At 45.2% G+C, this 25,263-nt stretch overlaps 1 long non-coding RNA gene across 1 annotated transcript; it reads right to left on the reverse strand.

Moving 5' to 3' along the window:
• Positions 1 to 1,075: 1,075 nt before the first annotated feature.
• Positions 1,076 to 24,297, reverse strand: LOC138111354 (uncharacterized). The gene is made up of 4 exons (XR_011151347.1): positions 22,779 to 24,297; positions 16,146 to 16,202; positions 11,421 to 11,693; positions 1,076 to 1,954 (listed from the first exon to the last, which is right to left on the reverse strand). It is a non-coding gene; the product is annotated as an uncharacterized lncRNA (long non-coding RNA).
• Positions 24,298 to 25,263: the final 966 nt, after the last annotated feature.

A 25,263-nucleotide genomic window follows, 5' to 3' on the forward strand; every position in this document is an offset into this window, starting at 1 on the left:
TAGGTACGGTTAACCCTGTCACTCTCCACACCCCAGTCCATGCCCATTTGAACTGGAGGGCCAGTCTGCAAGTTGAATGGAGCATAGCTGTGCAACAGCATAACAGATTGGCCAGGATGCAGTGTCCTCTGCTAGCTTGGCCATGTGGTCATTGTTTACATGTCTCAGAGTCTTTAAGTGACTCCAGTAGCTTTAGCAACACGATATTCTGCAAAAGAAAATGTATTTAGCCCACCAACATGACCTTTACAGAGCAGCTGCTTCCAATCTCCACTGCTTGCTGCTCACTAAAGGGCTCTAGGATGAAAAGAAACCAACACCTGTCTCTTGGGTGTTCATAAGACCAAGTTTGTCATAAAATTGTTGTGATGCCAATCAAGGGAGACCCAGAATTTAATTGTGACCTTAGCATGTGTTCCCACTGTAATATCCCTCACCATGCCAGGGTGCGGTGCCTTTGCTTTCAGCCATTTATGTGCCAGGAAAAATTGAGGCAAGAAGAGTAAAAATAGGCATTAAACATAGGACAATTGTTGTCATTGCATGTTAGCAATTTCACTTCCCTGCTGCTGTGGAGATGGCACATGGAGGAGACATGGACTGTCCCAGAGCCAGTTTTGGATCACTTTGTAGATGGATGTATTTTCTGTAGACTGACACTCATGGTTTTTTCAAAGAGAGAATTTCTGCTTGCCAAAATGCTTCTGGAGCCTGTGCGGACCTTCCTGTCCCCCTCAGTGCTCACATACATGCTCACATTGCAGACAACCTTACAGATAGCACAGCTCCTGTAGCACCAGGGAGAGCTTGGTGTGACAGGCTCCCAAACATGAAACCCAACCTGAGCAGCCTGCCTGCAGCAATTAGTCTTTGACACAAATGACTATGGGTTGACCTATTCAGTCAGCCATCCTACCATCCTCTGGCTATTCAAGCCCAGTCAGTGTATCTGCAGCCACAGAAAAAAAAGAAGCTCTGAATTCTTTTTGGCAACTGCAAAGAGCTGGAATGGCCAGGAAAAGATGAAATCTCCACTAGGTCACTTGTTTTTTTTTTTTATTTTTGCAAACCATGTGTTAAAAATGCTTTCCCGCCCAAGGAGACTTCATACGAGGGAAAGTAAAGCTAAGTTACAACTTCTTAAAAATAGGACACAGCATTTTATATTTTCTTCACTCCCCCATTACCGTGCAGAGCCACCCCACCCACATGAAACTGCTCTCTGATTCACTCTCGTGTCTCACTTGGAGAGAGGCTTTCCACCAGCGGGGGCACCTGGTCAAGAACACGACATTCAGGGTGATGTTGCCTCTTTACACTTCAAATAATTTCAAACAGCTTTATATCTATGACTACAGGGACCTTTGCATACACATAAGCATTACCAATGGAAGAGACATGTTGTCACATCCTTGCAGTAAGTATAGAGATCAGATCTTCTGGAAAATTAGTCTTCTTGGGCCAAGCTGACTCAGTGGCTCAAACAATCAGACTTCTCTTCTGTATCGGTTCGTTTGCAGTGTGACGCTCCTCAGGCAGCAAGTTACCCTCTGCTATTCTGGGAACACACATTTGACCTCTGTCACAGGACTTTATTGTCAACATATGTCCACTGGGAGCCTCAGCAACTTCTCCCATTGTCTATTGTCTTATAAACAGGCTTATAAAAGCGCTGCAGCAAAGTCAATAATGCACCAAAGTGGAAATTGCTGGTAACTCAAAAGCTTGACTTTAAACTTCTGTGTCTCGCAGTACTAGGAGAGGCGAGCCAAGGGGGAGGAACATGCAGCTTGCTTTTCTTGATGTCCCTACACCTTCATGCTTGTTTGTGTCAGGATGCAGAGCTGCCATGCTGCTGCAGGGTTGCTCGATGCATGGCAAGGAGGAGCCCACTGATGCCAAAAGCATCGTGTGAACTGGGGTTCCTGGCCTTCAGTGGCTTCAAGGGGAAAAACTGGAAAAAGAAAAAGAGGAAAGCTGGTGGCAAAGAAGCTTTCCTGGCTGACCCTAAAATGAAGTGTAATTTCTTTACCAAAACTCCCAGCGTGTGGCTGAGCTATTCTAGTAAGCACAGAAAAATTTGTATTTTTGCACTTAACAACAGTGAAGTCACTCAATTTAATGCATGAATGAAACAAACCCTTGGGAGCATGTTCACTCATAGGAAGGCAGCATCCTAAGGAAGTATCCTATGAGATCAGTTTAGTCATCTGCAGTTTCATAACCCTCAACCTCCAAACTTTGATGTGCAAAAGCAAAATCCCTTCTTATTTTTGAGATGGCCCCACCACTTCCAATTTACTGCTGTGGCCAAGGACATGCACAGGCATTTTGGGAAAAAGAGCTAAGTTATTCCCCAAGCAGAGCAGCATCCGGTATCTGAGCAAGATCCAGCTTACTTCTTCTCCTGATCCACCAGATCTGACAGAGGGAACAGGAAAGGACAAAGTGGGTAAACCAAAGACTTGTATTAGTGTTGCTGCCAGAGGCATCCTATCCACTCTGGTGACAGCGAAAGGGACACTACATCCCTCAGAAACCATCAGTTCCAGGGCCAGCCATACACCAGCTGGTGGGACATGCTGTGCTGTGACCACTAATGCTCAGCCATGGGGAAAGGGAGGCTATCAGTGTGACCGGGGCTACACAAGCATGGGAAGAGCAGAATAATAATAATAAAAAAAATCACTTAATAAAGGAAAATAGAGAGAAAACATGAAAGAGACAGACAAGACATTGTGGACTCCACTAGACACCCCTGTTGCACCTCTTCCTACATGCCACCAAAGGTGGTGAGGTCAAGGAAGAGTTTTGAGTCTCTCTTTAAATTTTTAATGCACTTTCAGTGTGTCCTCTCCACTGCCCCACAGCTATTTACTGCCCGTGGTCATGTCTCTTTCACCTGGAAAGCAAAGGCTCCCATCCCAACCGAGAATATTTAAAAGTTGCTCAAGTGTCTGCAAAGGTTATGTTGCCCTGTTTTCTGAAGGCAAAGCAGTTTTATCTGGAAAAGGAAGAAAAACATTTAACAGCAGCAGTAGCAACAACAACAAAAACTGAACAACCCATGGTGTTTGTTTACAAGAGCACATTCATTGGTGTCTGGGGGGTTGACTCAGTCCAAAATGAAAAGGGGTGGCACCAGGCAAACTCTTGATAAACAAGTCCACCTCCCACCATGAGGTGGTCTGAGAGCTGGATTTCCTCACCTTGCGAGGCAGCCCTAGCCTTCTCCCTCAAGGGATCCTTCCCTTCCATGAAACCCTGTGAAAGGATGGCTTTGGGCTACTGATGGGCGAGCAGCTGCCCCCCTTCACTGTGTAACCCCTGCAAGGTAGAGAAGGGTCTTGGCATGAATATCTGGGGTCCATGTCTGCTCGGCCATCCCTGTGGAGGAAATGGGAAGGTCTCACACCCACATCCTCTTTGCTCTGCAGGGCTGTGTCCTTCCTTGGTGCCTTGCATTCCTGACTACATGAAGGAGACCTTAGCTTGTCTTACTTGGCACACGGGGAAAAGCAGAAACTCCCACAAAGAATGCCAGATCTCATCCAACTCCATCTGCAGCCTTCTCACCAATCACAACTGTGTAGGCAAGACAGAAAGGTTGTGCTTGAGCTGCTCCTGGTGCATAACACATCATCAGATCATGCAGCCTGATTCAATGATCAAAAGGACACAGTAAAGCCATCAGGATATGTACTAATATGGGTACAACACACATATAAAGAAGGCCAAGTGAAAGTCTCAGAAATAGCATCTGTGATTCACTGGCCATCCCAACTCAAGTTGTAAAGTACAACTCACCCAGCAGACACACATCCAAAACACCTCCAAAAGATTAACAGTCACGCACTTTCTGAAGTTTCACTTTTAGCTGTGATTAATACCTGAATTTTGCAGTTAGTAATACTATGTTGCTTCTCAAAAGCAGGGTCAACTTCCTTAAATTGAGCAAATGCAGATTTGCTCTGAGCACTGAAAAGAAGTACTTTTAAAGGTGCAGAGTTGCAGTGTTGCAAAAAAAAAAAGGATCAACTCTCTAGAGCCATCAGCATCTTCACACCTCACTGTGCATACAAAGAGTGAGGAGTCCATTTCCTCCCTGAGCCCAGGCAGTGGGAGCGTACTTTGCTTATATGCTGTCCTGTAGAAAAATGTGTTCTCTACATCCAGCCCAACAGAATCTGTGTCCATGTCATGATGCAGGTGAGCAGAAGGGCTTTTGGAGGGGAAATATTGCCTGGTTTCAGAACTATCCCCCACTTCATTTCCCCCACATCACCCCAGCAAATGAGTATCCAGCTTTGGTTCTACAACTGCACTACTCAGCTGATCCTCCTTTAGCTCTGATTTCAGTTCTCAAAAGTGCTTTGCTATTCAACATGGAAGTAAAGCAGCCTTTTGGACCCTAAAGCTTGAAAACCTCAGGAGTCACCAATCTTCCATTTATGCCTTTCTTATGTGGTCCAGACACATTTTTCAGGCTTCTAGCATCGTCTGAACCGTATTTTCCTTCATTTTGCCTCTGAAATTGGCACTGAAGTCTGTTTGCACTATGTAATCAAAAGGTATATTTGTCGCCGCAGCACTACATCTCACATGGAAAATGGTCTCTCTCATTTCTTCCCCCTGTAATTCTCAGAGTGGCTTGGCACTGTCAGGGACAGGTGCTTAGAAAATGCTGATATATGGCAATTTTATGTTACTGCATGAAGCTGAAAGTTGTTCGCAATACTGATGTGACAGAGGACTACTACTCTGCTTCAACTAAACTTTGCATTTATTAACAGCATGCAGGCTGGGAATGAGAATAGCTGGAAAAGCTGCATCCTCTAGCATCTGTAGAAAGACATTATGAGTTGAAACCCCCTTATTCCATTAAGAAATGATTTCAGAAATCCAGAGCACAAGTGGCAAGTGCTGATTGGCTATTGGCGATGTCAGACACATGTCAATAATATTACTTAATGGGTTTTCCTTGTCTTTATTCATAAGTTCCATTTCACGCAGCCATTGCCCCAAAGGCTAATTATGACACTTTTTGGGTGGCTTTGCTCTTTTGGCCTTTGGCCTCATGCCTCAGAAAACCACCCAGGGTATCCAATCTCATAGAAAGTCTTTGTGGGCAGTGTGCTTTCTGGAGCAGGTACCTTTTTCTTTTTTTTCCTCCTAACTTAAACAAGCCATGTAAATGTTTCAAAATATCCTTAGTTTCCATCAGTCCTATGACATCATTGCCCACCCCAAAGGAAGAGCTACGCCCCACACCTCTGGCCAGCTGAGGAAAACACCACTGGTAGGATGCTCATTTTTCTTGGAGCCGAATAACACATACGAGAGCATGTTCTACGTGAAAGGACATTTTGGAGCAACTGTTTTACTTAACATTGTATATTTACACAGTTCTCGTGTCTTCAAACATATGACGCAGTTGGGAGCCTCAGAGCTGATATTTACCTGTTTTAATGCATCTCAGGATATATTTGAGTTTGGATATTTTTTGAAGATGAGTGACAAGGCTCTTTACCCATGCACTTTCAGTTCGCTTCAAATTTGAAGTTGATTTTTATACCATATTATAACCATATTTATTTAAGTTTCCCACATTCTGTCAAAATCTGTTTACACAAAGAACATTTGTTTTCACTACTGCTTGCGAGGAATGAATATAATAAGTGCCAAGGGATTTTAAGAAGTTGAGAGAATTAGTGTTTGGAAACAATACATTCAGCTATTTCTTAGGGGAAGATTCATGGAGCACAGACACATTCTCCACTAAATCTATCAGAATGAAGTAGTTCTTATGGAGACAAAGCAAATCCAGTCTCTTCTCAAGTTTCAAACATACTATAAAATAGAGCGTTTCTGAAAAAAAAATGAACAGGACTTATTTCTTTTTTTTTTTTCCAGAAAAAAATCATAAAGTAGGTAAAGATCATTTTGCTTGTTGAAAGCGAAATCTGGAGTCTGGCACTGAAAACTAGTGTCCACCACTGTCCAACAGCATCCTTTTCCACGTGCACTGCTTCACCATGATGTGTACTGAAATAAGAGTTATGACCAAATTATTTGTCAGAGGTTGTTTGTCATAGCTTTAATGCACCACTGTAAATTTCAGCATGTACTGCACTGGGTAATTCTGGTTTTAAGACTATCATAAAGAATATTTTAGCCCATCGAATGCTGCTTGCATGTAGGGATTTGCTTCAACATTTCTGTATCTCAGAGGCTGATGTTGCAAAATATCAGGGATAATTCTGAAGCTTTGATTTGCAAATAAGGAAAGGTAAAAAGGAGGTATCAATCTATACCATATTTTGCAGTATTATTTAGAAAATGAAAAGAGCAGCTGCTTTTAAGGCAATCCTCATCTCATTTACTACTGAGATGCAGATTGAGTAGTGGCTCCCCAAAAATCAGCATTAGCATTACCAGTTGCAAATACTGACACTTTATCAAAATTCATGTAATTTGATTTTAGATATTATACAACCCTTTACATTTCAAATACTCCTAGGAGATTTCCTCTGCTATCTGGAAAATAATGAAGTGTGTAATGGGTTATTCCCTTCTTGACTGTGTCCTAACAAGCTAGAAATATGGGGGTATTTCCATTGAAGCATTACCAAAAAAAAAAAAAAAAAAAGAAAAAAAAAAAAAAAGAAAAAAAAAAGAAAGACAAGCCCTTTTTACCAAGCTTTTGATTATAGATTTACTTGGATGCAAATACACAGTTGAACTGATGTATTTAAGCTATGCATGAATACCAGACAATACCCCATATTCTGTACTCTCTGTGGAGGTCTTTACACAACTGTAATACAGTTTGATTCATTTGCATGCCTTCTGTAGGAGACATCTCAGTTATTTTGTCTTTTAAAGTCCCTAAGCACCAACCACCCAAAAGCTGTTTCTGGAGGTTTGTTGTTGGAGGGTAAGCTAGAATATATTTATGATCCACTTAATTTCCCTGTCGCCTTAAACCTGGCCGTCCATCATGAGCTGACAACGTTTTCCTGCAGAAAAAGTTTTGTGGCAATTATAATTTTCTTTACTGCTCAATAACAGATGGTTTATTTACTTACCAAAAGCCCTGCAGCCCTCTTCTGCCCTGCAGAACACTTAATTCCTACCACCCCACCCAGCACTAGGTTCTCCCACCAAAAAAGCTTTCAGCTTGAACTGCACTGACCGTGAAGCACAAGGACTTGCGGGAGACAGGCAGTGCCTCCCAAAGCAAGCACCTGCAGAAGAGTAAATTATTATCTTTTATCCATGGCCTTTCTTGGCCAGAGAAGCAATGTGACTTGACTCCTCCTTTTCCCAGAGCAGCCTCTAAACTTCTCTAAACAGCCTCTAAACCATTCTTGCTGTCAGCCTTAACCCATGGAAAAATAAAAGTCATCCCCTCTGGGTAGCCTGCAGGAACACAGGTATTGCTAGGGAACTTCACAATGTAAGATGGCAACAAGAGTCCTCAGCTGTCAAGAGAAAGTCACCTGAGAGAAGGCCAAGTCCACAGATCTTTCCACTTGAGATGTGCTATGATGCTGGGCATCATATTAAATATTCAGTGATCATTGCTATTAATGGAGGACTGCTTCTCTCTGTACTCAAGACTTGCCCTCTCTCCCAATCAACTTTCCTGAGGCAACAAACTGGTGACAGTGCATGTGTCTCGTGTTCTTCATAGAGAAGAACATGGAAATTTGAGGGGTTTCCCTCTTGAGTTGCCAGGTAAGACATCAAGTAGATCCTCCTAATGCCTTTAGCAGTATGTCTTACTAAGCTTGGCAATGAGCTTGCTCCGTGCTGTCCTTATCCTGGCATTAGGTCTGCAGCTTATTTGCTTTTCGTTTCTGGAAACCATCTCCTAAGAGGCCTGGGCAGGTATCTTCAATACTTTTCCACCACATATTCAGCACAAGACCCATGAGGCAGGAAGCCTTTTGAGATTACAGATGGTGCACAGAAAAATAATGCAACTTGTGTGAAGTGTCAACTGAATTGGAACTTGCTGAGTCCCAAAAGCGATCACCAGCCCTCGGAAAGCCAGTGGAGAGCCCCAGCACTTAAGCCAAGTCACACAACATATTTGTCTCATGACTAGATTGACATGATCCAAATTCAGGGATGTTTTTTTCCAGGCCGCAAGCTGGTGCAAAGCAAATATAATTGTTCTATGAACAGCCTCCTGCATTTGTTTAGGGTTTGTCATTTCCACAGGCCTCTCATTAATAAATGAGTACACAGGAATATTCGCGTAACTTTAATGTCCAGGGGGCATTTCACGGAAGATTTGAAGTGACTGGTCACAGAAAAATCATGTGAAGTCTTTCCATGGGTTAAGCAATGAGCCTGCTGGCTCCATGAGGTGGGTCTGGTTTGTTTTGCTACCTTGGGCTCAAAACGAGCATGACAGTCACAGGAATAAAGCTGGGCAGATGCCGCATGGCTTCCCCATGGCCCTGGCTCAGGGATCATACTCCATGAGGCAGCATTAGGGGAGGCTCCCACCACCATCTCCCAGCTCCGTGCACACACCCCTGCCCTCCCTGATAGCCACAGCTCCCTCTCAGCTGCTGTTTATTTTTCCTTGATTTTATAGTGTAAAAGCTATAGAATAAATAGCTTGTGTGGGGGCAAAGCAAAGCACTAAGCTAAAATAGGAAAAGTAGTCTCAACGAGGAGAGGAGAGAGGCAGACTCCTGCAGCTAATAATTCTCTGCATGGCCTAGAATAAGCTAAATCAGGACTGTTGGGAGGCGTCCCCAGGGATCTGTGTTGCCTGGCTCTCCAGATGAAGAGCTTGTCTGGCTGGGCAGATCCCATCCATCGCTTCATTAAAGGACAAGACCCTACACTGCCAGAGATCCTGCACTAAAAAAGGGATAGAGATTTGGGAAATCCTCTGATGATCTTCAAACCCTTCAGCACCCATTTCACTGAAGACTTCAGGACCTTTGGCAACCTGAACCAGGGCAGCCACAGCAGAAATGTACGTTTGTACATCTCCCTGGACTCTGCATCCTTATGCCTGCCTGCCACTTTTCATCAGCTGCAACCCTGTCCCCCAGGACGTCTGTTTCGGCAGGGCTGATCCTGGTTGCACTCCCTTGGGTTACTCAGGTAGTAAGTGAAACAAAGGGTAACAGTGCTGGGAGACAGCAAGGCGGATAGCAAGGGGAAAGCGCGCTGAGATTGAGGCAGGTCATGACACTGGCGTTCCTCGAAACTGGAGGCAGCCACACCTCTTCCCGCATGCGGCTGGACCCCGGGGCAGGCAGCGCGCCACTTCCTGTTATTAGAAAACCTCAGGATGCTCTCACAAGAGGAGAGCTCATTAGCAAGTGAGTCAGGAGAAAAGGAAAGAGCACTGCCCCATGCAGCCCTGACAGTGGGCAGCGAGCTGGAGCTGCCCAACTCATCCCACTTGTGGGCTTATGCCTGAAGTGCAGAGAGAAAGAGCGAGCATGGGCACACAGCACTGGAACCTCCATGGCTGATTGTGGCGAGTATCTATCTTCACGAATCCATCTAAAATTCCCAAGAATAACAGGAAATACCACTGTTAATTTTCTGTTTCACTTGCTTTGGGGAAAGCTCACATCCCGCAAGGCCTGGAGCCAAGGAGCCCCACAGAGCCTTGGGGTGGGGGACACTCAGATGAGATAATCATCCACTCTTGAGTCATGAGAGAAGAAAATAATAATGATAATTAAAAAAACAAGCAGCCACCATGGCAAACAAAAGCACGGAGGCCAAGCACACACTCAGCAGCCACAGGGAGGGACAACTGCAGCCCTGTCCCAGCTAGAAGGGACCGGGAAGGCAGGAAGCACCTCGGCTGCTGCCATCCTTGTCGCGTGCTCGCTGTGCTTTCTTCTCCCTGTGGCCACGCATCATCATCATTTATTCATTCTGTGACCTTGAAATCCCTCTCCCCTACCAGAAAAACAACTAATCCCCATCAGAAAAGTGGGCTCTACAAAAAGGAGGGGAAAAGAAAAAAAAAAGTCTAAAAAAATAAAAAATTCATGCAACCTCCCATGCTGCTTGTATTAGGTCAGATGGGAGAACTTATTTAATTAGTGACTTTTATAGGGCTTTATTTTTCGATGCCCAGTGGAATAGTTAAGATTGGTAATAAGAAAGAAGTCTGGTCCTGTGCCAGCCCTCCTAAGACAATGGTGCAGGGAGGAAAGAGCTGAGCAATATATTTGAATGTTTTCAATGCCTTGGGTATTTGGCGTTTTTTTTTAAACTTTATTTTTCAGTGCCATATTCTAAAACCATTTGAAGGGTGTACATGGAGGGGAGGGGAAGGAAATTGTTCAGGGCGGCCCGAGGGGAGGATAACAATGAATAATGGAACAAACCCAGGGAAACTGCTTCTCGTTCCGGTTTCTCCAGGGCAGGGGAATTTTCCCCTCTATGAGACCCGCTCCAGCACAGAAAGAGGATGGCTGGCAGGTGGCCAAGAACCAAATTTTTGTAGTGTTTGGAGGTGGGTGGATCAGGCGCAAAACCATGATGGACAACTAGGAGGAGGGAGTATAAGAAGAATGCAATTTGCTGCTCTTGTTTGTGCTACTGTCCCTTCTCGTAACCTGTTTCTGCTGCTCATCCCCATCCCAAGAAAATACTGCTGGCTTTTTCTTCCCATACTTTCCACTGAAGGAATAGGAAAGGAAGGTTCAGCTTAAAAAATTTTCCGCCGAAGGACTATGCATTTCTCGGCCTGTGGGACAAGCTGCAGATGCTGAGGAATGGGGCACCTTCCCCAACAGCCCTGGCCCAAGCAGCACACATCCCAGACAGCTCAAGGCCATTCTCTGAGGTTGAAATGCAGCACACAGAGCATAAACCAAACCAGATGCTGCGCTACAGATTTTATGGTAGTAGGCTTTTGCTCTCTTTGGGCCCAAAAGCTGTGCTACCCACTCACCTTGCACTGATAGGGGAACTTCCAGAGGCTGACACCAAAGCTCTTCAATGCCAAGTGTTTGAAGGACATTCATAGGCAACCATCTAAGACAGTAGTCTCACTAGTGGCCAAAAAGCCCCATGCAGCCTAGCTGCTCAGTAGCCAAACTTTGGGAGGGCAGTCAGCCTGTTTCCTGACAGCAAGAAGAATAATGTAACAGCGTTCAATAAATTCCTAGCAAGCACAACTAAAAAAAAAAGCCAAAAAAAAAAAAAAAAAAAAAAAAAAAAAAAAAAAAAAAGTAAAGCCCTGTTGAGCTTTGTCCTTTGCAAAATGAAAAATATGGTTGTTTTGCTCCACGGGAGGAACAGCGGAATCAGCTTTAAAATCGACAGCAGATTTGGCCAGATTCCACAGCCCCTTTGGCTTCAGCTTCCTTCCAATAGTCATCTCCCTGCCAATTTGGAGTGCTCAGGACACAGCTACACACCTGATGATACGCTGAGTAATGGCCTTGGCTTGCAGCTATCTGGTCCATGCAGCAGGGAAGTGGGAGGGTGGATATTTATCAGAGGCCTTCATCTGAGCAGTCGTGGCTTCCACATGGCTGCAGCTCCCTGGTGTGGGGGCCAGTGCTGCGTCACACCAGAAGGGATGTAACTGATGGTTCCTGAAGGGTGTGCGGTGGTCCCCAGGGTTCAGCAGGTGACTAGGTGCAGAGAAACCAGTTCAAATCATCAGTGGGTCTCCCAGCATCATGCAGCTTCAAGGTAAAGCAAAACAGACATTCTGTCATTTAAAGGTTAAGTGAATTCACACTGTAGAGATTGTGCTTGGAGGGCACTCCCGCTGAGTGCCAGCTGAAGTGTCCAAGTTCCCAGCACCCAGCCTGCTTTTGCTGGTGTTCTGCAAACTCTCATCGTCTCCTACCTACCTCTCACTCCATCCTCACTGATGGCAGCACCATTGTAAAGCCTCCATGCCATCTCCTGGTCCATAGGGAAAGGATTTTCTTGGGAGAGACATGGGAAAGTCAGGAGCACTGCACTGCAGCAGCAGCTGAGAGGCCAGAAGGGCCCTTGCGCAATGGCAGAAACTTTAGGAGCACGTCCTGGTATCTATATGGTTATTTGTATCAGTGCTGACAAGAAGGAGCTTTCAGCACCGCAGCTTGGGTGACAATATTTCTTTCCTCACTGTTCCTGCCTTGACATCAGTGAGAGAGTAGGGGCTCCACAAGGGCATTGTAAGATAGAAAAGACAATTAAAAGAAGTTAGAAATGGGAAAGGACATGTCATAAAAGTCATTATTAAGCCTTCCCTTCAGTCCCTCCACATTTTTCATGGGGATAAATATTCCCTCTGCAAAAAGAAATTTGGAAAATTTCCACCTATTCTACTGGCTGCATCCATGAGAGTATTTCTGCCTCTGGCAATAGATTCTGCTCAAGTCTCACTATGCCGATGAGACATACGGCTCCGACGTATGGCTCCAGTATATTTCTTGAGCAAGGAGGCCTGGTGTGAGCAATACAGCAGGAGGTGCTACAAATAGGCAGAAAGTTTTGCAAAAACATGGAGTGGGAAGAGTGTGCTGTTGCAGCTAAAACCTGTGCTTTCTACATCTAATGCAAACAGTCCTCTGCTTCCAAAATTGCACAAAGCCGGCTGCTAAAATAACTGCTTTTTGACCTTTTTATCTTCTCCCATCTCTCTGAGCCTTGCCATTCTCCTTTTGCTGTCCCCAGCCACCTGCCTTTGTCATTAGCAATAATCAGCAGCAATAAATAGGAGACATTTCATTGCTGAGGAAGCAGCCTGAGATATTTTGGGCCAAGCCATCCAGGCTGGAGCTCAGAGACCCCACTGGCCAGCAGGAAAAGACACAGCTAAAGTCACCTTGCTGCCTATCTTGGTGTTCTGCTGTGAGCAATGTGCCTGCACACAGCAGCTGGGAGGGTCGGGTCCCAGCTGGAAGTTGGCTGGGCTGGAGAGGAATTACCACCCGGCAGGGGCTTCTGGAAAAGCAAAGGAAAGAAGGAGAGAAAAACAAAAACCAGGGCAGCGTGGCTGGAAGCAAAACCCAAGTACAAAGCATCTCTGGTGGGACTAGTGGAAAGAAAGAGAGGAGATCTCTGCTGTGGGATAGACAGAGAGGTCTGTGCAGGTCCCTGCAGGACTTGGAGAAGAGGTGACCTCCTGTTGGGTGTGAGGGTCTGAATGATGTGACTGAGAGGGGAGAGGACCTCAGACTGGGCAGGATGGATCACTAGGGCAGTGGGATGGAGGTGCTCTTTTAGGTGCTCAGCTCCACAGGAGCTATCTGCAGAGGTACCTTTAAGGCTCTGAGTCTCACGTGCTTCAGTCACATTTTAAAAATAGGACAGGAGGCTTCCACATCACTTAGGTATTTCGGAAAATTTTACTCAGCCTTTCTGCAGCTCCTGTCAATCCTTCTCAGTGTAGTGCTGAGATGCATTCAAGGCATGTATACAAATAGCACACTCTCCTGGCCCCTCTCAGCCACGGCTGGAGACACCTTGAAGGACTTGATAGTTGGATTTGATGATCTTAAAGGTCTTTCCCAACCATATGATTTCTCCAATTCTATGATTTCTCCAGTTCTCCTTCACACCTCTCCAAGAAGGGTTGGGGGCAGGTACGATGCCTCTGGCTCTCCTGGCAGCAGTGCCTCCTGTCCTTGTGGTGCCAAACAACACCAAAAAGCATGAACACCACGGTAACCAGAACAAAGGCCATCTCAGCAAGGAGATGCTTTTACCTCCAGGGCAGCGGCGATGTCCGGGTTCAACCTTCTCCTAGTTTCCAGGGACTTTGCCACCATGGGGGAAGCTGACTCAACATGGAGCCTCTAAGGTCTCTGCTGCAACTCAGTGGAAAGATGACAGCACATGACATTTGCAGACCCCTTCACCTGCCCTGCAGTCACTGCTGGACACAAATATCAATAAAGAAGCAGATCTGGGTAAGGACACTGGCCAGTATGCTGCCAGTTGCAGGAATTAGCAGTGGGGAAGGATGTTTCCTATTTGGGCTTTTTCAGATTGGAAAACTCTGTAAAGTTCAGCTCAGACAATTCTATCAAGATTGTAGGGACTGTTTGTTCCCAGTTTTGGCAGGGTCATGAATGATGCATGAGTAACAGCATCCCTTAATTAGTGTAACATGCCATACCAGGTTAGAGAGCACTCTCTAGTTCTGTTTTCCCTCTGCATGTGTGTGTGTGTGTTTCTCTTTAAAGGAGAAGGGAAAGAACTGAAAACACTGCAGTTGTGTTTTTGTTGGTTGGGGCACTGATGAACCCTGTTCCGATTGGGCTGGTTATGAATCACTGGAGAGCCATATCCACACCAAACACTGCTGCAGCCAACCTGATGTCTGCTTGGCAGTTGTACTGAGCAAAAGCTCCTTAATTATTGTTTTTTTGCTGTCTGAATCCTAGTGGAATAAAGAGAAAAGAACAAACTACCTTTGAATTTAAGAGACTGGGTGCATAGGAGGGGGGGTGTGTGTGTGCACCTGCATATGTACACATGTACTAATACACACAGGGTTTGCTTTGACTCTTGGGATAAAGAAGAAAGCTCCATCACTGATTTTATTTGCATTTGTCTGACTCCCTTTCTTCCCTTCCCTGGCTGTTTTTGTTTGGGGCATTTCCAACATGCCCATCTCATCCTGGCCATCAGGAATGATGTTTTCCTCACTGTGACCACAAAGGACATTGCCTGCCCTCCCACCATTCCTCCTGCAGCACATCCTCCCAGGGCTGCTGTACCCAGGAGCTGCTTTGCCAGTCCCCAGCCACCACTTCTGCCCACACTTTGGAGAAGGAGTCTTCATCCACACAGCACTGGCACCTGTCCTCTGCCCCAAGCATTTCTCCTGCTCCCACACCAAGAGAAGTGCTGACACCCTCCCTGAAATCCTGGGTTTAGCCCCTTCTCCTCTGACTCATGCTCTTCCAGAAAGGGATGCCTTGAAATCCCCCTCCTTTTTCTCCTTTCCTCCAGGGCTTGCTGGAGCCACCGGAAAGGTGCCACTGGATGATGCTGAGCCTCAGCTCTGGCCAGCACCACCACTGCTTGTTCCCACAGGACCCTCTTGGCAAGGGGGAAATCACCAGCGTCGAAGGCTGCGGAGCAGAGTGACACCGGGATCTCGGACCGGTGTGGTAAGAGAAAGCTCTCTCCCACTGGGTAACCCGGCAGCAACTGCTATTTCAGTAAACATATCATTTTGTGCTCAGTAAACACACATTCCAGAGGAATGCTCTCATTGTTTTTTTGCTCTGTAATGCATTAATGAAGAAATAAAGTTTAGGTTGTGTAATGGTGACAGCTTGAAGTCATTTTGCCTAGTGTTATTTCTCAGCAAAGGCTCAGCTCTCCCTGGAATGGGAGAAAGAAAAGACAACCAGATTTCACTTCAAACTCACCAACATGTGCAAAAAAAAAATCAAAAAACAACAGCAATTAACTCGCTTCCACATGCCCCAATAAAACTACCTCTCTCACTCACTCCGAGCTTTGTCACGTATGGGGCTGTTTATGGAGGAGACAATACAAAGTGGGTTTATACAAGGCTCTTGTTTTAATTTTTGTTTTATATCCATTGGAACCCTCAAGTAGTGAATTCATTTCCTGATATAGTAAACATTTCTGATGGCCAGGATTCTTTCTCTTTTCCCAAATGAACACAAACCCCTGGTCTAACTCACCAGCAGCGCAGTCTATACAAACAGACCCATCAACTAAATTTTCAAAGAATGCATCTTAAGCACACAGCTAGGAAAATAAACAAACAGCAACGCCTTCATGAGAGCCCAGCGGACTTTCTCCCCCAAATTTGCTTCAGCCCTCAACTGCATGTGGAAAAACTATCAGCTTTTCCCCATTACTACAGAAAACAACCTCATCCTCGTAGCTGCACATCGATGGGTGCCGGCTCACTGCTACATGATCTCCACAGCCCCTCTGATTTGTGACCCTATTTGCACTATGCAAATATCTTCTGACAGCTCTCTTTTCCTGTCATTAAAACAAACAATGGCCCCTGCAACCAAAAAGGAAATCAGTAACAGGCGAAAGCTCTTCTCTCTTTTTCTTTGCTTTTTTTTTCTTCTTTTTTATATTTTTTTTTTTTGTTGATTCTGGGACTAACTGTTAGTAATTATCCTGAAATATTTACAAACCTTTTCTTCTCCCAAACTGTTTTGCTCATCCTAGTGGCCATTGCTCTTCCAAAAGACCTAAAAATGAAAAAAAATCCAAAATAACGATCAGCCAGGTAAAAAAACACCTTCGGTCTTTCTTTGGATTTATGTATCTTTATATTCATACACATACAGAAAAAGAAGAATTATCTTACTGATTTGAGGAGCATTAAAAAGAGATCCTAGTGTATGAAGTAATGAGAAATAAGAAGGTATTTGGGGCTGGGGGAGGAGGTTCTCAGGGAGTAAGACACATCTTTCTCTTTAGTCATCTCTCTATTTTCCAGAGCATCCATCCTGTCCTACCCTCTACATCCAGCCCCAAAAAGTGTATTGTCGATGGCCGTGCCTTGCCAGTGGCAGGTAGAGGACACCTGATTCCACTCCTCCAGTACACAGATGCTCTGCTTTTGATTTCAGTGGGAAAAGTCTACATTCAGAGACTTCAGCATACTTACACACTCCTGGGATTTGTCTCTTTGTCTTTTAAATAATACGATATACATAGTCCTAAACTGGGAGAGTTTCCCACCCCATCACACAAGCTTTGTGCCTGTAGGGCTCAGCTGAAGTCAATGGTGTTAATGTTGACATAAAATCATGGTGACCAAGTGGGAAATTAGTCCCGTAACATTTGATTGTCTTTTGCAAAAATTTTCTAAATGGTCTTAATGGTTTTGTTTGTGGTATGTGTGGCTCACTCCTGATTGTACTTCTGCCAAGTTGTACTTTTAACTGCAAACACTGGCCTCTCAGAAAATTTGAAGTAAAGCAAACTAGAAAAGATGTTCAAAATAATGATACAAGCTAATTTAATTTATCCCTTGGTAATTGCATTTGTAGATAATGAACAATGCAAACAAAACAGAACCCAAGCCCTTCCAGCCTTGCAATTGCTTTCACATGTGGACACACCAGTTACAGCCAGCATATGGTTAAATCTCCGTCTGCATCAGAAGAAGAGTTTGGGAGCTGGGGGGCAATTCAAGGTGACACCAGCCTTGGATCCCTGCTCGTAGGTGCCACCTATTGAACAGTAGCCCATCTGCCCACCTTGGCAAGCTCACCCAGTCAGCTCTTCCTTTTTCTGCAGTCCCCATCCTTCATTCTTCCAGTATCAATCGATCCACCCCACATGTCGATCCCAGAGGAAATATAGCTGGGCGACTGCTTGCCAAACTCAATTACCCATGCAACTGGAGTCCCGTCTCCTGGCCCTGTTCCAGTAAGATATTTGCATGCTTGCCTGATTTTAATCTCATGAACTGCTCCAAGTAAATCCTGTTGAACTTAGGCCGCTGTTTGCCAATGCTACAGGAACTTTACAGATGTGTTTGAGACGCTGTTATTACGTGAATGGTTTCTTTGGCCATTTCTCAATCTTTGGGCTGCTTGTAAACTATGCAGCCTGACTGCAGTTCGACTATTTGTTGTTGCCTTTTTTTTGCTAATTTTCATTTGTGCTCTTCTTCGTGAGTTTCTGCGTGTGTCCCTGTTTACCTCCTCCATGTGGCAGAGCTTCTCTGCTTTGATTCGAGGAGGCTGGAACCCACAAGCAGCAATCAAAACCAGTTATGCAAACCCCTCGCTACACAGATTTGCACAAGTGTTTGCCCAACAGCTCACATTTACACAAGTATCTGCAACATGTCCCCCTCCTCTGAATATTTCAGCAAGTGTTGTTGTACCTGCCTGAGTGCTTGCCAGAAGCAATCACCAGGAGAATCACTGTCGGTGCCAAAATAAACTCATGGTTTTTATTTGAGGGAGGACTTGTAAATAGTATTTTTCTAGCATTCACCCATTTCTAAGTGGAACTCCCTGTGTGATGAATACTGTTTACAGTGCAGATCTGTTGTGAAACAGGGAAAAAAAGGCAGATTCTTGCACTTGCTGGCAGCACGCCGATGCAGTGGAGGAAGATACATCCCCTCCTGCTGTCACTCCATTTCTTGCCCCATTTCTTGCTCTGCTTCGCACTTAAAGCCCACATGGATACACAGGATTTTCATGCTCTGGGAATGGCAAATTTTAAGAAAGATGAATGGGGAAGTCCTAATTTGGGGGGAGAAATTTTGACATTTTTTCTACTAGTCTGGCCCTGTTTTTACCACTAAAAGAGCCATTAAAGGAAATACATAGTACACCCTGCAAGGAATGATGAACCAAGTCAAAGACAGGGAAAGCTCCTCCCTAAAGAGGAAATGCAGGTAGCAGGTGGATTTCTGAAAAGCATCTCCTCCTAGGTCAGCAATGAAGCTGCAGTAACAGGAGGGGCTCAGGAGTGGGTCAGGACCTGGTGCAGCACAGGAGGAAGGCAGGCCAGAGAGCCAGAAGGCCCAGCTCCACCACTTTGTCTCTCCAGGTAATTGTGGATTCTCCTACACACCCCAAGAAACCCACACTCGCAATGATGAAATCACACATTTCTCCCACAACGAAAAATTTTTCTTTCCGCTTTTTCCCATTTTTACTGTGTTTACAGTGAAAGGGAAGTCTCTTTGCAGATGGAGCGTAGGAATGGGAGGGTTGTGTGTCTCTGCAAGAGCCACATAGTCCTTCTGAATCCCTGCACCTTCAACCATTCAAGACCTGCTGTTTTTCTCTCCATACCATCTTCAGGGAGGAGGAAAAAACATCTGGAAACTACTGGTGGCTCCAGGGTGGCTTGGAAAGTTGAAGGATGCAGAGGATTATACAGGAATGCAAGCTCAGTTAAGGCCAACACTGTTTGAAATCGAGAGCAACTCTGGCAGTGTGAATGGCATCACTCCCTATTTAGACTTGAAGCTGCTTTTGGTCCAAGGTCTGATCACTCCCCCTACTCCCTCCATCAGTTCTCACATCTTAAATGAGAGCTAGGTGCAAGTGTCTTTTGCTCCATGGAGTCCATTGGCCCCCAGGCTGGAAAGTAGTTGCCAGCTTTAGAGACACTTTAACCCTCTTCTTCCTTCTGAGGTATGTCCTCCCTTCACCTACACTTCTTTGCTTTGTTTTTGTTTTTTTTTTTCATTCCCACAGTTAAAGCTGATTACTTCCCTTGCTGCATTAGCTGTTCACCTGTTCCTGTGATTGAGGAATGGCTTAAACACTCTTTTGACATAGTCCCTTAAAAATGGGTTGCTCAGCTGCGGTCAATGAACATAGCGTGGGAAAAATGCATTAATACTTTCACCAGTAACACTAAGGATGGCTATAAATAAACCCTTCATTACAGTATTTATATATTATTACATCATATAGCCACTTAAAACAGAGAGCAATTGGAAGTGTTGAATAATGTAAGGATAATCGCCTCTACATTAGTTCCACTGTCATTGGCATTATGTATTTCCTGGTGACATCGCCGTGCTCGTTGCTTCACCCAGTGTTGCGTGACATTGGTGGTGACGTTAAAGTATCAACGGGCCCTCTGCAAATGACAGACAGCACTTTGCACGACACATGTAGCTTGGTATTATATAATAAGGGCGCTTCACTGGAGAATTTTGGCAGCACATGCTCTTTTTCTGAGCATTTCATGCAAACCAAGTGCCTCTTTCTCGAAGGTTTTCTTCAAAGCAATGGGCCCATGGTGCAAGGCTCCAGCACCCTCCATGCATGAAGGAGGGAGATGCACATCACAGTGGCCAACCATGTGTCTTAGGGATCACCCCATATTGTGCTGATGAGGCATGTCCCAGGTGGGTCCTACCCACTCTGATGCCTTCTCCAGCCAGAGCCAGAGGCATAGCCAAGAGAGATGGTGAGGGAAGGAAACTTGAGATGCCCAGAGCCTGGCAAGAAGGAGTTTCAGTGGTGAGGCTCACACTCATGTCATCTGAATCCAGTTATGGGGCATACAGAGGATTTCCTCCCAGAATGAATCAGATTACTTAAATGTGTTATTAAATGACACAGAAGTATCCTAATTCTTCTGGGATTTTTTTGTTGTTGTTGCTGCTTTTCTTCCTTTTTCAGAGCAGGGGAGTGGGTGGATACATGGTTGGTGTGACTGTGCTTAGACCACAGCTGAGTAAGATTTCTTGCTGACTGTGGATTTCAGTTTCCTCAGTTTTGACATGCTTCCCCTTAAGGAAGCCCAGCAAAACAAAACCCCTTTCTCTTGACTTGAATGTCTCACTGCTGGTTTTCATGGCAGGGATGCTCGTCTCAATTACACTGTGGTCAGCAGCGTTCAGTGCCTCATTGATCGTCACTTGTCAAACAAGCTCCTGTGTGGCACAGAAGACCAAGTCCGGAGGAGGATCTCCACCACAGTGCTTGGAAGGAGCTGCTCCCAGAAGAAGTCATTTCAGATGTTGAGAAATCTCATCTCCAAACCTTGTCCTCACATGACATATGACCAATTTCTGCACAAAGATCTGCAGTTGACTTTTATTACAGCTCTGATTTAGCTGCTTCTTTGATTTATCGCAACAATGCACATTCAATATCTTTCTTCTGATGTGGAGGCCAGAAGTATAACTCTACTCATATGTTTGTATTCTCAGGACCTTGGATTTCGCAGATTCAGAAACTCATTCATAGATTCACAGGATTTAAGGCCAGAAGGAGCTATGAGAACATCTGGTATGACTTCCTATATTTCAAAGCCATTCAGTTGCAGTCAATTAGCCCAGTACCGAGCCCAGTAGCTTTGCTGCATCTTCCAGAAAAACATCCAGCTCCGGACATACCAATATACGGGAATATGAACACATCAGAAGCTGGAGACTCATCAAATTACTTGATTTCGAAGCTCACATTAATTTAAAAATGTGCCTCATTCCTAATCCGCTTTTGTTTGGCTTCACATGTAGCCATGAGTTTTTTCTCCGCTTCATAACTGAGCGGCATTGCCTGGCACGCTACATTCTTCAAACTTTGGAGTTGGGTTTTTTTTAATCCTGGCATCTGGACAAAAAGCTGATATATCAGAAGTATTTGTGAGTCAACCTTACTGTAGTTTTAGCTATTTAAAAACTTTTTGTGCTGTTGTCTGCATTATCATTTGTCCTTAACTAATACAGAGAAAATTCACTTGGGATGTTTAAAAAAATTTTTTCAGAATACTTTCATTTAGAAAAATGAACAGAAATTGTACTTGCTGATGTAAAAACCAGACCGACATTTCTTGCTGAAACAAGGGCTCTGACCAGCCTTGCCAAAGGACTTCTGAACACCTCACCCATCTCTCTGCACAGATGTGTTGTACATTATTACTCTCTCCCCATCCCCTTTTGACATGGAGATGGAGATAGATCTGTGTCTCACACCATCAAGACATATTTTCCATCTTTGAAACTATTTGTGCAGACTTATTCTACATCCTTTCTATTTTTCAGTAGCTATACCATTCACTGGAATTCCTGTTCCTGAAGAGCTTGATCATGGCAGTAGTTTGTCCTTCTGGCTATTTGTCAAGGACATACTTTTCTCACCATTGCAAATTTACACCAGAAGCTTTTAGGTTTTGCTTAGTATTATCCTTCCCCTTTCCGAGTGGGCAGAAATTTTAATGATACACAAATGGCCTTCTGAAAAAAGGCTCATTTAAATTTTCATTTTCTGAACTTTATGACTTTCTGCCCTCCATTCAAATGTCTTTGGTTTTCATTAATTTTAATGTACTCAATAAATAGCAGTGGAAGAGCTGGGAAGAATCAGATACTTGTCTCACATGGATTTCTCCATCTCTTGCAGTACATGAAATTCAAGAAAGCTGCTGTTTGGGCTGAGGAATGCAATAGCTGGATGCTGGCAGGGAGAAATGCCAGTGATGTTAATGGCAGGAGTGTGGGTACCACCTATCCACTGTGGTACTAATATTGTAGGTTTTACCTCTGGGCCTGGAGAGCCATATCATCTGTGTGAGATGCAAGTCATGCTCTGAACTTGTTTTGGAGAGCTGGTGGGTGATTCTAAAGACTTACAGCTAAGGAATGTGGCTGTGTCTCACACAGCGCTATTTAAAAGCATCCAGGCTCGGGTTGTTGGCCTTCCAGGAACCACAGGGTGTGGAAGGGGGAGAAAATTATTAATATTAACAGCACCAGCCTTGGAGCAGCACCCCAGGGCTCCATCAGTGAGCGCAATGCCAGCATGCAAGGTGTGGAGCAAACCAGAACACTGTCCCTTTGCTCGAGGACAACCATGAGACAGATGGACCTGAACACACAGGCATGGCCAGCTACTGCACCTTTTGAAGGCTTCTGGAAATGAGCTATCACTTCTGTGGGGTCATTCTGGAAATGGAGAGTATCCAAAAGGCTGTGAAAAAGGAGTCTGTCTCTGAGAAAACATTTTTGCTAGTAGGAGGAGAGCATTTGGACAGAGGTAGTCTGGCTGCCTGTAAAAAAATAGAAGGATGTAAAGTCTGTGGCAAAGCCTGTCATTTCTGGAAGATTCTGACTTCCTTCTTTCTGTATTTTAACACTGACCCATCATTTATGAAATAGCTACACATCCCATGCTGCTGATATATGACCCCCAAGTGGGTCAAAACTTCTGCCAGTTTTACTGGGAAGGAGCTGAAGTCCAGAAGAAAATTAGAGGAGCTGAAGGACTGAGCCACGGGGGAAGCCTCTAGCAAAGGAAGGAGTTATCCTGCTTTCCTTTCACCACACTTACTCTCTCTTCCAGTCTTGCAACAGCAATGGTAGACAATAGCCAAGCTGGACAGAGTAGCAACCCACTCCTGTAGATCTCCAAATGTCAAAAGCATTTTGGTATGGGTGTGCAGGCTCAGCCTCTCCTTCATAAAAAAAAAAAAAAAAAAAAGGAAAAAAAAGAAAGGAAAAGGATAAAAGAAGAAAGGTATAACACTGCTGTGAGGGAGCCAAAGGTGATTTTTCTTTTTTTCTTGGCCCTCTTGCTACTTCTGTGGGAACCCAGCAGTATTGTTTCCAGAAGGCTCGGTCTCTGTCACCCAAGTGTTTGGCATGTTTGGGGACACCCTTACTACTTCCCTTTCCTCCCCTGCAGAAGAGTCCAACTCAGCTTTGACCGCAAAGCCCAGGAGGCCCTGGAGTTTGTCTGAAACAAAAGAAAGAGATTGCGAAAGGCAGTGGTGTCAAATAATGCTTCCATTTAGTAGGAATTTTGCTCCCCTTGCATTCCCAGGCAGCACCTGCTGTGTGAGGCTCTTGGCCAGCTCCTCTGAGCCTCTGTGGTAAAACAAACAAAAACAGCAGGGAAAAAAATTCCTCTTTATAACGCCTGTTATCCTCAGGCTACCTTCCAACGCTGCCTTGCCTCCCCATGTTGACTGTACTCTCCAGGGAAACAGGCTACTACGGGGCCAGAAAGCCTTGTGCAAACGGGCCGTTGAGCAACGGAGGAAGAGACCCTGTCTTCTTGAAAAACAAAACTGTTTTCCTTCCCTTCCTTCATGTCTAAATGCAGAAGGGTCCTGATTGCTGTCCCTGCCAGGAAAAAAAAAAAAAAAAGGGAAAACACCCTGACATGTCATTACTTCCATAGCAAAAGCAATTAGGAATTATCCTGCATTAGTGGAAAATAGGGCTGGGAAGGAAAGGGATGGGTAGCCTGTCTGGAGGGGCTGGGGGACATGTCTTTGGAGATGCTTATAGTCCTCTGTTCAGCACTTTTTATCCACTATTTCTTCTCACACGTCCTAGCATTCCAAGGTTTTTCAGAAGCTGTTTTCTGTTTCGGAGCATGGTGGAACTGGCTGTGCTGGAGGTTGTTCATGTTTGTCTAGGGTCTGGCACAAATGGCACACCTGTCTTTTACCTGCTCAGCCTTCAGCTCTGCCACACCACCAGTGTTGCTGGTGGGGGCTTGTGCGACATTCCAGAACCAGGTTAACCTCTCACAGGAGTTTGACAACATCTTTCTCACCTCACACTTCCCCTGCAATCCCTGCCTGCTCTGCATGTGCTCAGCTGAGGAAAGAAAAACATTCAGGACCTTAGTTTTGATCCCACCTTAAGGCAACATCTTGTAGATAACTGTCCCTAGTGTCTCTGTCCCACTAGCCCTGGGACAGAGATGCACAGGCTGTTGTGATCCCCTGGCCTGACCTTAGGAGTTTTAAGCATCACTTCAATTTCTGAAGCAGAAAGCTTACTTCTAGCAACAACACTAGAATTTCCATGAGTGCCACTGCTGAAGAAAGTCCCAAGCCACCTGCCATAGTCCACAGATCATGCTCACAGATGCAAACATCCCATCCCTAGAGCATGTCCCCAGCACTGGGCTCTTCACTAAACAGCCACCCCTGTGGTCAGGAGAAGGAGATTCCTTCTCCTGACCCCCTTCCTCCCTCTATACCCCGAAACCCAAGCATGGCACATCAGCTTTTCCCAGTGACTTTGCAATTTCAGGCCACAGTTAGCATTTAACTGGCCAGAATGGTGCAAGGAGCCTGGATAATTACTGCTGGGATTGTGCTGCATAGGCCCCGTGTAACAAACTAGCCTCAAATAACCCAGCTTGAATGTCAGAGTCCGTGCTGTATTGTGTTCCACATTGTGGCTGTGGGAGTGCTTCCCCAGCAGGAATCAGGGTAACAAATCCCTTGCTCTCGCAGGAGGGCCCCATAAAATGAATGATTCTGGATCTCACGCTCCTGAGGAGGTCTCGGTTACTCCAGCAGTTGCTGCTCGTAGCGGGAGCGACCACAGGGGACAGAAGGAGGGAAGGGTGGTTTGGCAGGCTTCGCTGTACCCTCAGCCCAGTGTCAGAGCCCGAAGGAGCACTAGGGCTCTGCTCTCCTCTGCAATCTATACTTTTGCGTAGATGTCAGATTAAAAAGAAATCAGAAAACTGAGAGTGGATAAACCCTGAGGCTTAGATTGAATCGAATGTATCCGCCTGAAATCCTGCTGCTGGTGGAAGGAGGCTCTCAATTCCTCTCAGCTCAGACTTCCCTGCAAGCAGCACTAGCTTCCCTGTGAGCAGCACCATACATTTGTGGGGTGGCAAAGAATGAGACATGCTTGCTCCGTGTGCCAAACCCTCCTGCTCCCTCTTGGAGTAGCTTACGGCATCGCCTCTACCAAGCCCTGTGGCTCAACATCCAGCACAGCTGCCTCTCCATCCATATCAGAAACCTGAACTCCCCCACTTCTCCTTGGGAGAGGGAGGTTGT

This window comes from Aphelocoma coerulescens, chromosome 5 (assembly GCF_041296385.1).
Source record: "Aphelocoma coerulescens isolate FSJ_1873_10779 chromosome 5, UR_Acoe_1.0, whole genome shotgun sequence".
Classification (NCBI taxonomy): Eukaryota; Metazoa; Chordata; class Aves; order Passeriformes; family Corvidae; genus Aphelocoma; species Aphelocoma coerulescens.